Source organism: Bactrocera neohumeralis, chromosome 4 (assembly GCF_024586455.1).
Source record: "Bactrocera neohumeralis isolate Rockhampton chromosome 4, APGP_CSIRO_Bneo_wtdbg2-racon-allhic-juicebox.fasta_v2, whole genome shotgun sequence".
NCBI lineage: Eukaryota > Metazoa > Arthropoda > Insecta > Diptera > Tephritidae > Bactrocera > Bactrocera neohumeralis.
In genome coordinates, this window is record NC_065921.1 from 65,994,735 (window position 1) to 66,006,335 (window position 11,601).

The window sequence follows — 11,601 nt, forward strand, 5'->3', positions numbered from 1 at the left end:
TCAAGGAAAAAAACTGTAGTAAATGCTGTCTACAAGCGCAAGAATGAAAAACGAAGAGATTCTGGTTTTCGGCAGTATTTTTTTGTGTTTAATTATGCGGCAGTCGATTCGAGTGTCGTCACTTCACGAGATGTGATGGCAGAATCCATTAATTTAAACTTTGGCTAAATGCGTGCGCGGCACGTCTCGCTTCGTTGACCCAGTCGGTTTAGAAAAGAACGATAAAACTCCATTTAAGCAGCAAAGCACACAGACATTCCCAATTGACAATTGGCCGCTTCTTACAGCGATTGTTGTTCCTATTACGGTACATTCATCGCATTCTCTTACATTTCTAACACATTTCATATTGCACTCTTACAATTCCAGAACAAAATGTGAAATAGTAAAAATTCAGAATCCATTCGCTTTAGCTCGATATGGCCACCTTTTGCCTTGACTATAAACCCTCAAACAGTCAAAAAACGAGTTGCATGCTGCACAGACCATGGGCTTGTTGGTATTTTGGCCCATTCACATCACAATCAACTTTCTTGAGCGCATCCATACTGGTGTATTTTTTTAGTCCACTTTGCCTTGCTCTCTCAAAATGGACCAAATGGGAAAAGTCCATCAGATTTGCGTCTGGTGAAATTCGAAAGCCATTGTGTCGACGAAATGAAGCGTGGAACATGATTTTTTAACCACTCTTGGTTAATTCTCGCTTTATGTGACGGCGCCGAGTCTTGTTGGAACGTCCATTCTTTTCGGCCGAAGTGTTTACGTGCCCACGGTACAATAAGTCGCATTTGACACCAGGCTCGATGAAAACGACTGGAGAGCGCCCATCAGCGGTCACGGCAGCTCATACCATCACTTGCGATGGGAAATTACTTCGGGTGGCCATTCGTAGGCTTAAATTCTCGTACGTGCGTTCGGTCAAGTAAACACGGTCATTTTGAGAGTTTATGAATTGCTCAATATGGAAATTCTTCTCACCAGAAAACACAATGTTCGGAAATTCGCCACGTTCGTGCAAGTGTAACAACTCCTTCGCTCTTTCGAGACTAACTTTTTTTTGCTGCGGTGTAAGATTGTGTCCTTTTTGGAACTTGTAAGGCTTGACCTTTAGCTCATTTTTCAACAGTCGTTGCATTGAACTTTGCGAAATTTTCAGCTCTTTAGCCATTTGATAATAATAATAATAACACTTAATCACCACAAGAAATAATCTTGAATAATTACTTACAAGTATTCTTTATGAAAATTCTTGGGTATGTTTAGATCTGATGATTGAAGCGAGGATCGTTGAGCCCTTTAAATTTTATAATTCCTTCAGTTGATGAGGTCCTTAGCCTGCCGGGCTATCTTTCGATTCGAGATTATCCTTGTTGGAGAATCTACTTACAATGAAGTATGATTGCTCATTTACGACAGGCCCCACGTTGGGCGCCAATTAAAAGACCAGATACTTGCTCACTTCGGCAATCACATTTATTCTGATTCTTTTCTGATTCGATACAGTTTATTTTACTTAAAAAACTAAGCCTACCAAGCCTACGCAAATACCAAATGGAAAAAAACAGGTTGTTGTTGATGGTGTCAGGTATGCGATCAGCGGACGTTTTCCATAGATTTAGTTACCGCAAGTTGATGTCGCTTAGCGTGCCGTGTGCAAACTTTCCAACGCAGCATGCCATTATCATACCTTTTCAATGAAGGTCATCCGCAATAAATGTTCGGGCAGTATCAATTGCTAATTGTTGTTGTAGGGTGTCATTTACATATATGATTTTCTTTTCGAATTACTACAGCTAAGCGCGTAATTAGATTATGAATGGTAACAATGAAGAAAAAGGCACGAGCAGATTCAATGATGCCTTTAGGGGAGGTGAGATGAGGTCGATCCACTAACTTACACACAGAACTGAACTCACGCCTTTCTCTTTCTGGCAAGAGTCAACAGCTGTTGTGCATATCCTTCTCTGCCGTACATATAAAAGATATAGCGCTTGCAGTCACACTTTATTTTTACATGAAATTATTGAAACTTTAGACCGTGTCAATCATTAGCTTTGCCACGAATTGGAAAGTCAATCATATATCGTTGTATTCGTAATAAAATTCTGAATAGTTACATATTTAATTTTAAAGAAAAGAATGGGGTAAATCACTACATGTTACCTGTTTACACCTGGTTGACACCGTATTGTTGCCTAAAAAATAGTAGTCAAACATTGTATGGCAATTTCTATATACTTTTTTTCTTTGATTGAGACTAAATTTATAAAGGAAAATACTGACGGTAACCAAGAAAAAAATTAAATTAATTAATTTTTAATTAAAAATAGTCTTGCTAAGATATAGACTGTCAATCATTTCTCATTTGATTAATCAATAAGTTTTATTATTAAAAAAAAATATTTTATCACGGAAAAGAATGAGGGGTGTTGTTCTTAAACCGGATCCTCTACTATAACACGTGTTTTGGTTGCTGACAAAACGACATTTTTACTTGTTTCAAGAAATTTTCTCTTTATTGCTGTAAATGAACTCTAACATGCACTGTGATAACCTGATTCATAAATATCATAATGTAAAACAGTATTTTGTTATTTAAGCTTATGAAGTTTTCGTTGTCGCAAAATCAAGCGGCATTTTTCTATAGTTTCCTCAGAAAACAAATGTACTTGATCATTTTTTGGCACAAAAACACAATTCAATTTTTTCACGACATTCTTGTGATTCACGAAAACAATAATTACAACCATAAGAATTAAAATAAACTTTATAATATTAAATATTGTATTACGCTCAATGAGATGCTTCTCGACTAACGGTTCAAAATAGACTAAAAACATGTGACAACATTGGTTACGCTGGGTGTGCTATGTAATTGTCTGGGGTTATACTTCGTTTAAGCAGAGATATCCACGAGAGTGAATGCGATAGCAGTAGTACAACATAGGAAATAAGAGAGAGCAGAAATATACTTCAAATATTATATACCTTATACACAAACTAATGCTCGAGGCTCGAGTGTTTTTTTTTAATTTTCAAAAACGTCTGCCACGAGGTTACAGCCGCAAAAATCGTCAGCCATTTATTTAGCAGGAATTTCAGCTGAAATAATGTCATCCACTTCATTTGAATGTAATTTGTTCAGCAACCAAATTAGGATATGAGCATGCGGTAGTCCACGCTTCTGCCATTTCATCGAGTACATATAACAACGTGTGCCACCAAAAACTCGATACTTAGTAAGCACATCCATCATAACCTTTAGCCTGCTGAAATACTCTGGCGATTATGTCATGGCGATCTTGCGGTTTTTAGCCCGGTTCCAACTCACGTTCAATTTCCGTCCACTTCGGATTGCATGTGAACGTAATAAATAAATCCGGAGTTCCATAATATCGCATGTACGTAATAGCGTCTTGAGCGTATTGGTGCCTGTGGCGTGGGCTTCCGATATAAGATGATGGGAGAATCGTCATACGTCCAATATTCTGAACATCACCATCTGAATGAATAGCATCATATATAGTGTATATAGTCCTCAGATCGTCGCTTTTCCCGATTGAATCGGATGAACGCTAAACGTTCGGTCTCGACTTTGACATACATGTCGACAGCGAATTGCTGGAATAGCCGACGGCCACTTCAGAATGACATTCTCCTCATGTGTACGAATCATTATACGATATGCATAGTAATTCATTGCGCTTAGATTTTTATTCGTTGACACGCCTGAAAATGCAAAATTAAATGAATTGTTAATGGAAACCAATAATAGCAATAATACGTGTGTGAATAATGTACCTGTAATTGGATCGACCATCTTCAACGTGATGTCGTATCCGTCTTGCCCTTGCCACTAAATGATTGGATATTGTAACGCATCGTACAAACGATGTGTCTCGTTTACACGATGTGTGCGGTATTGATAAAAAAATAAAACACCGTTTATTAACCGCGTATATTTATATTTAATTGAGAATATTAGAATGTTTAATTTAGTATATAATTAAAGAATATTAAACGTAAAGCTTCAAAAACCAAAGTTGCGCGTCTTACTTCCTCGCGTTCGCTCTCCATACTCCCTCGCAAGCATCCCTCGTCTTGCCACCTGTTGCTCGTTGACAGATGCATGATATTGCTTCTTCGCTGATCGACAATATCTCGCGATTTAGAGTGTTGGATCGCCAAAAATAATTGCAGCAACATCATTAACGGTGGGTGCATTGAATCTTCGCACATGTTCACCTGTTGGGGTACAATCCGCTCTTATGACAAATTTGTGCGTATCCGATGGCATTCGTTCCAGTGCTGTTTTGAACATATTAACCACATCATTATTAGTGTGAAAAAATGCTTTCAACTGTTCAATAATTCGTCTCTTTAACTGTTGTGTTCCCTGTATATTGCACCGCACATTCAGCTGATCCACTATCGACGAAATGAAATACATTTGCAGAAATTGATGCGGTTCATCTGGTGTTGGCACCATTGAACCATGCAAATGATATATTTGTCCTTGTATATATAATTGCAAACAATCATTTGTTGAAGAAATACGGTGTAACTTCTGATCGTGTGATGGTGTAGTGTGTGGTGTATATGTAGTTGTTATGTGTTGCAATTTATTTTGTTGGTGTGAGTGATCGCTAACCTTGCAAGTTGGCATGAAGCCGCCTTCTCGAATGATATTAGATCCAAAGGAAGTCATGCGAAAGCAGTTATTGTATTCAAGGATGTGTTGAAGAAAATGGCTAGAATCGGGATCACTTGGTTTCAGTGGCTGTGGTGGTGTAAGTAATGGATCCAATTTGACTTTTCCACTTGCGCAGCACAATCCAGCCGTTTCTCTTTTGAACTTCAACGCATTGCAATATCAGCATATAGTCGTCATTTGTCCAATATCTAAATTTTCATCATCACTGTATTTCGCAGTGGGATCATATTGGAATACCAAGCGATTGTATGATGCCAATGATCTTCGTGTCCTCACGCGCTGTCTCAATCGGACATTTTCTCTTGTTAAATTTTGTCTTTCTTCGCTTAAGTTCTGTGAATACACTTGTTGCTGGCTTGCATGTCTTGTGCGGCGGCCGATGTTCGCACGTCGTCCTTTAGGCATTTTAGACTATGGACAGATTGGTGAATTTAACCTCAAATGCACGATCCACATAATTTACAGAGTTCAACTTACCTCCTTAATGAGAAATGCCTTCTGTAGAAATTAAATAAAAAATTTCACAATACACGTTATTTATTTGATTTTTTCCAATTGAAATGATAGGAAACGAATAACTTATTTTTTTCACAATTTCACAGTGAACACAATACCGGTTATTTTGATTCGTGCAATGCATTGTGTTTGTCACATGAAATTAACTGAGCAGAGAACAATGAGTAGCTGGTAAACAATGTATCACGCGTCAAATATTGGTTTGCAGTACATGCTATGTATCAGAGATGGCGCTGTATGTAAAAAAAGATTTTTCCCGCTTTTCTGTTGAAATTTTTTCTGAATTTTCTTTGCTATAAACCTCACGGAGCCCGAGACCTTTCCAACGAATGCAAAACGTGGAAATCGGTTCATGTGTTCTGGAGGAAAGGAAAACCCGTCTTTTTTTTTATATATTAGATATTCAATCTTTTTATTTGCATAAATGTATGTATACGGTTGAAAACAAACACAAATTAATATGTAGGTAAATGTTCACTATAAAATATTGACTTATATTGGTGTTAACTTTTGATGATATTCATTTTTGCATGCAGGCATGCAGCATTACAAAATTGCTTCTTATAGCAAAGAAGAACAAACAACTGAAAACCAGCTGATTGTACGTTGGTTAACCGTGAAGTAGATGCGCAGAACGAAGAAAATTTGACCTCGTCTTTGCGCAAACTTTGTTTCTATTATTCTTGTACCCATATTGTAGAAACCTACAAACCGACAATGGAGTATATTCACATTGATAACTTGTATCTCACTATATAGTCTAAGAGCCAGAGTATTTTACCAAAGATGATATTTTGTTCGGTGATCCTTCTATACATACCTTACATGAAATGGGGAACAGCTAAATTTAAACAACTTAAATTTTATTCACTTCCAAAATATGACTAACAATAGTTTCTTACGAGAGGTAGTGTGTAGGGCCGGAAAATTAATCCAAAAATCTAACTTAATGAGATTATGTCTCTTACACTACTTCCTCCTCGGGAGCTAGTTAATTTTAATGTAATTACGTTTTCCTTTATTAAGTACAAAATTGTGAGTAAACTAAATATCCTACAAACATTTTAAGCTAGTTGTTGGTCGATGGCAGCGGCGCTGTAGTTATTGGCACCAGAGTTTTGCTGATATTGCTTGATCAGCACTTGTAGTTTATTTTATTTATATCGATCGATTGTAATGCATTTCGATACATTTTGGTATGTTGAAAATTGTTTGTATTAACTCTCCCTCCGCAAATTTTTGGTTGTCCTCATGCTGGCATTAAAAATATGGTAGTATGTTATTAAATTGTGTATTTGTTTTATTCTGGCTTTGTGTTTGCTCATTTTCTATTTGTAGGATTATTTTTTCCTTGGGTTTTATGCAGAATTTTTGTATTATAATTATTACTATAAGAATGGCTGATATTAAAATTATAGCGATGCGATTCGTAGAGGAATCTGTATTTATTTGTTCTATATGTTTTTGTTTGAAAATAATTATTTAGCAAAACTTTATTTGAACTGAACAGACTTGAGTTTGAAACTGAACTGACAAACTCATATTGACATGACATTCTTAGATGCTATAATTCAATAACGAATGAGGAAGAGTAGGGGGGAAGAGAGTAATAATATTTCCAACACTCCTTCTCAGCACTTTACATCAATTAGTTAATATATACCCATCTCTTTTGAACATTTTACTTGCTTTAACTTTGTAAGTTCTTATTTGATCGAACAGACGATAACCTTTACTTGTATCTGAATATCCGATCATTATGTATTCTTTACCTTTACAACGAAACTTTTTTGTCTGTTTTTTTTTTATCGAGGGCCACTGCCGTCGATCCGAATATTTTAAAACGTGTCACACTTGGCCTCATACCCGCCCACAACTTATATGGTGTCTTATTCACGAGTTCTTTTGTTACTGTGCGGTTATGTATGTATATAAGCAGCTGTCCTAACTGCTTCCGCCCAAAAGTGTTCACCAAGTTTCGCATAATTTAACAAGGCCCTGGCCATGTCAACCAATGTTCTGTTGGCGCGTTCCGCTATGCCATTCTGCTGCGGAGTATACGGCACTGTTAATTGTCTTAAAATACCGTTTTTCTTTAAATATGACTCGAACACATTCGAAATATATTCGCGACCGTTATCGCTTCTCACAGTCTCAATTTTAGAACCGGTTTGCTTTTACGCCATTGTTTTGTATTCTTTAAACGCTTCGAATACCGCATCTTTAGTCTTTAGACGTTATTGTGTTTGTACGGCGGAGCGCTATACGTGTGGTCCGTTCCCTTGAGTGGTTGAAGTAGAAGTGAGTGAGTCTGTGCGTGGCTGGAGTGTCTGCTTTCTACGGTGTCGTAATGGCCGACTCATTGAATCGTCACGGCGCGTAGTGGCTAGGGAGTGAGACTCGATGGACTGAGACGGTAAATGAGTGTTGTCGGTAAAATCAGCTGTGGACTGGCGTGGCGTAGCCGCCACACATATAACCTTGACACACTTTGATTACTTGACATGTCCTTTAAACAATTGAAATTTACGTGTCCGTACCGACTTATACCATAACTTTTTTCTTCTTTTTGTACACTTCTTTTTGTCGTATGCATACACAAATAGTTCGTTATTGTGGAATGCTTTCAATAGAACACAATTTTTGTTGTTTTTGGTTTCCACGTAGTCACGCTTAAATGTAACTGTATGTCCACACTCGATTGCTTTGCTTACTGACACAAAATTCATTTGCAAATTTGGTACGTACAACACATTCTTTAACATAATTGTTGTCCCGCCGTCGCCGACGTCGCCGCGGCCAACTGCTTCAATACATAGGCCTCCTGACAACCAGGGGTCGAATCGTTATATACAAGTATCCGTTCGTTCGAATCGTCATTCGAACGCAAACTACCAATCGTAGTAGACAAATTTAAGGAAATTTTATGTCTTTTATAATTTTTAGTAATAAAGAACATAAACAAGAAACCAATGAATTTAATATTTCATTAAAAATTACAAAAAAAATGTATTTATATGAACAAAATTGTTGTATTTAGTTGATATTAAAAATAAAATTATTTACAAGATTAAGGACATACACATTTTGGAATTAAATTTATTAAAGAATACCTTATTTGGTCTCTTATCGTTTGTAACGTTAGCAAATCTTCCACTTTTGTGGGGTGATACCTTCCTCTCTTGCCATATCCTAAAATTCTCCATCGTTTTTTTAAGATTCCAATGCTCTGTTCAACGATACATCTACAAAGAAAATTTTGTTAATGAGTATTCATAATTTGATTTTTTTTATACCTACGCTATTACTACGATCTTTTAGCTATCTCCGCACTAGTTTTTTTATCCCAATCACTTTCACTAGAGCTCTAATAAAAAAACAAAGTGGGATCCATTTTGATATTTAATTAGCTTTTGTTAGTTTATTGAAAATTTCGCAACAGTTTTGACAGTTCCACATCTATTGTGACCTAGAAATACGATCCAAAGCAATGTGGAATTTTAAAACTATTGTGAATTAAAAATACTTTACTTTAGCAGCTCTGTAAGGCGACAAACGCATTGGAAATTGCGTTTTGCACATTTATTTTTACCCCTTCGCAATGGAAGAACTCTGTATTGCGTAAATGAGTGTCATATTTGTGCGTTTAACGAATTTTTGATTCGATATCAAACTGGCATGCGCAACGGACAAAAAATGTAAGCTAATAAGGCATATTTGTAGTTTTAATTAAAAAAAAAAAATATTTAACAGGCAACATTTCTGGGGCATAATGTAGTTCTCTAGCAGCTAAAAGGCATCGGAACCGCGCTTTTAATACTCCAAATACTCGTTCGTTAAGGCATCTGGCTTTTGAAAATTTTATGTTGTAGTAACTTTCAGCAGAGTTTTCAGCAGCATTTCTGTATGGAGCTAAAAGTCGCCTATAAGAAAAAAATTAAGTTAGCAAAATAATTGATGCATATACAGCGCACGCTCGATAATCTGACCTAATTAAAACCAAGGCAGTTCACATTATCGAAAGTGTTCACATTATGGAATGCTCCAAAAGAATAGGATAGTACGTATTTATATATTGGAATTCACATTTTATTCATGTTTTCATTACATATACATTTTTACGTAACACATATTATACAAAATCTAGGTTTTATTTGAAAAAATCAGTCATCCTTTTCTGTATCTTCTGTGTTTCTAAAAGTTGGAGCACAGCTTTCTCTCTTAGACGTCTTAGTACATTTACATCATTTGCATCGACGTCTTCATGACCAGCCCACCTTATCGCCTTGTTGAAAATTTCAACTGCTTCAGTCCGCTTAATTTTCTCCTCTACCTCCGATACGCTGCCTTCATCGGAATCGTCTTCTTCTTCATGCTCGTCATTTGCATTATCATCTTCAATATCTTCGTTCCATTCATGAACGCCTGGTAGCGTTAATTCAGCCTGAAATGGTTAATAAGAAAATCATTTTCAATAACCTGCATATCTTTGTGCGATTCTGCGAAAACGAACAAACCTCAGCATTGAAACTGTTAAGGAGATAGACGGTATTGCTCATCAAGGCGCGAAGTTCAGCTCCCCATTTTTCTTTTAAAACTGCGAGCGGAACACTATCTTCGGGATCGTCATCATCTGCCGTAAAATTTAAAATATTTTTCCAGCAATTAGCTAATGTTACTTCGCTGACACGACTCCAAGCGGCATCCAAAAGATTTATAGCTCTTCGTAAAGTAAATTTTTTCATCGAATCGAGTAAATTGGAGTTTGTAGCTGCTATTGAGGCTAAAAGGCTGTTTCTGTAATGCAACTTTGTGATCTTTATGGCATTTTGATCCATTGGTTGGATGAGGGGAGTAACGTTTGGTGGCATAAACATTGCCAAAATTTGTCCATCCTCCGTTGCCAGCTGAGCTTCATTTGGGTGAGAAGGAGCGTTGTCGATTAGGAGTAGAGCTTTAATTGGCAAACCTTTCTCCTTTAAAAATGACGTTACCTAAAAAACAAATTTAAAAGAAAAAAGTTAACAAAATACAAAATAAATCCTCACCTGTGGAACGAAGGACTCATGAAACCATTCCTTGAAAACAGCCGACGTCATCCAGGCGGATTTTGAGCTCTTATAGTCTGTGGGGCATTGAAAGTTTTTTAAGCAGCGTGGATTCTTTGCCTTTCCAATTACCAAAAGTTTCAGTTTATGAGATCCAGTGGCGTTTGAGCAACGTAAAACGTGATTCGCTGCTTTTCCGACTTAACGACTGGGGCTCTATTTTCCATACTGAACACGCACGTTTTTTCTGGCAGAAGTTTCCAGAATAAGCGTGACTCATCAGCATTATATAACTGGTCGTTACACAGCTCCAGTTCGGCCATTTTAGCTCTAAGTTTTTCCTTAAATGGATCCACGAGCTGAGGCAGCGAAGATAGTTTTTCGCCTGATATTTGCAGCAGTCGAATACCGTAGGTACGTTTTTTAAAATCCTTGAAGCCATCCATCACTAGCGTTGAAGTTAGATTAATTTTCCTTTACTTGTGCGTGCAGTACTTTGGCCTTTTCTTTCAACATTGAGGCACTTACTGGCCAGTTTTTATTCCGCATTTTGATAAACCAACGATAAAGAGCTTTCTCCATTTTGGGCAGCTCTGAAGGACGCAGAGTTCTTCTTTGTCCAGGCCCCGAGTATGTGTTGTTCACGAACTTTAAAATCACTTGTTTTTTTTGCTTTGATTCCACAAATTGTTGATTTAGCAACATTATATTTCTTCGCTAAGAACGTCATAGATGAGCCTCTTTTTAAAGAATCGAGAATATCAGCTTTTTGCTTCAATGTCAAAAACGTGTGTTTTTTAGAATTCACTTTTAACAGAAAATTTAAAACGAAACACTCCACGCGAATACAAAATTGCAACTTAAGTATTCTACGCATTACATGCAATACAAATGAGAGTCTTATTCTACAATTAGGGGATTCCCCAAATTCAGAATTAGCTGAGATCTGTGTAAACTACATTCAAATACTTTAACGTCTTTTGTTCATATTATAGAGCCTTTTGGGTTTGTTCACATTATAGAGTAGTCAACAGTTCACATTATGGGGTGTTCGAACAATAGAGTGTTCACATTAGCGAGCGTGCGCTGTAATAGCTAACGAGTAAAATTAACGAATGTGTATATGCTCACCAAGAATGCGAATTCCTATTTCGCCATTCACATAGTTGGTTTTTAAATATTGGCGCTCGCTTGACAAATTCCACACATGTGAATCATGACACGCCCCAGCGAACCGATCGTTAACGGCTTTTATCATCATCTTATGATCACATATCTAGGTTTTGGAAACAATATTTATAGAAAAACAAAGATAAATTAAAA

General features: G+C 36.8%; 1 pseudogene; it reads right to left on the minus strand.

Moving 5' to 3' along the window:
• Positions 1-9,297: 9,297 nt before the first annotated feature.
• LOC126756728 (jerky protein homolog-like) lies at positions 9,298-11,118 on the minus strand (annotated as a pseudogene).
• Between the last annotated feature and the right edge of the window lie 483 nt (positions 11,119-11,601).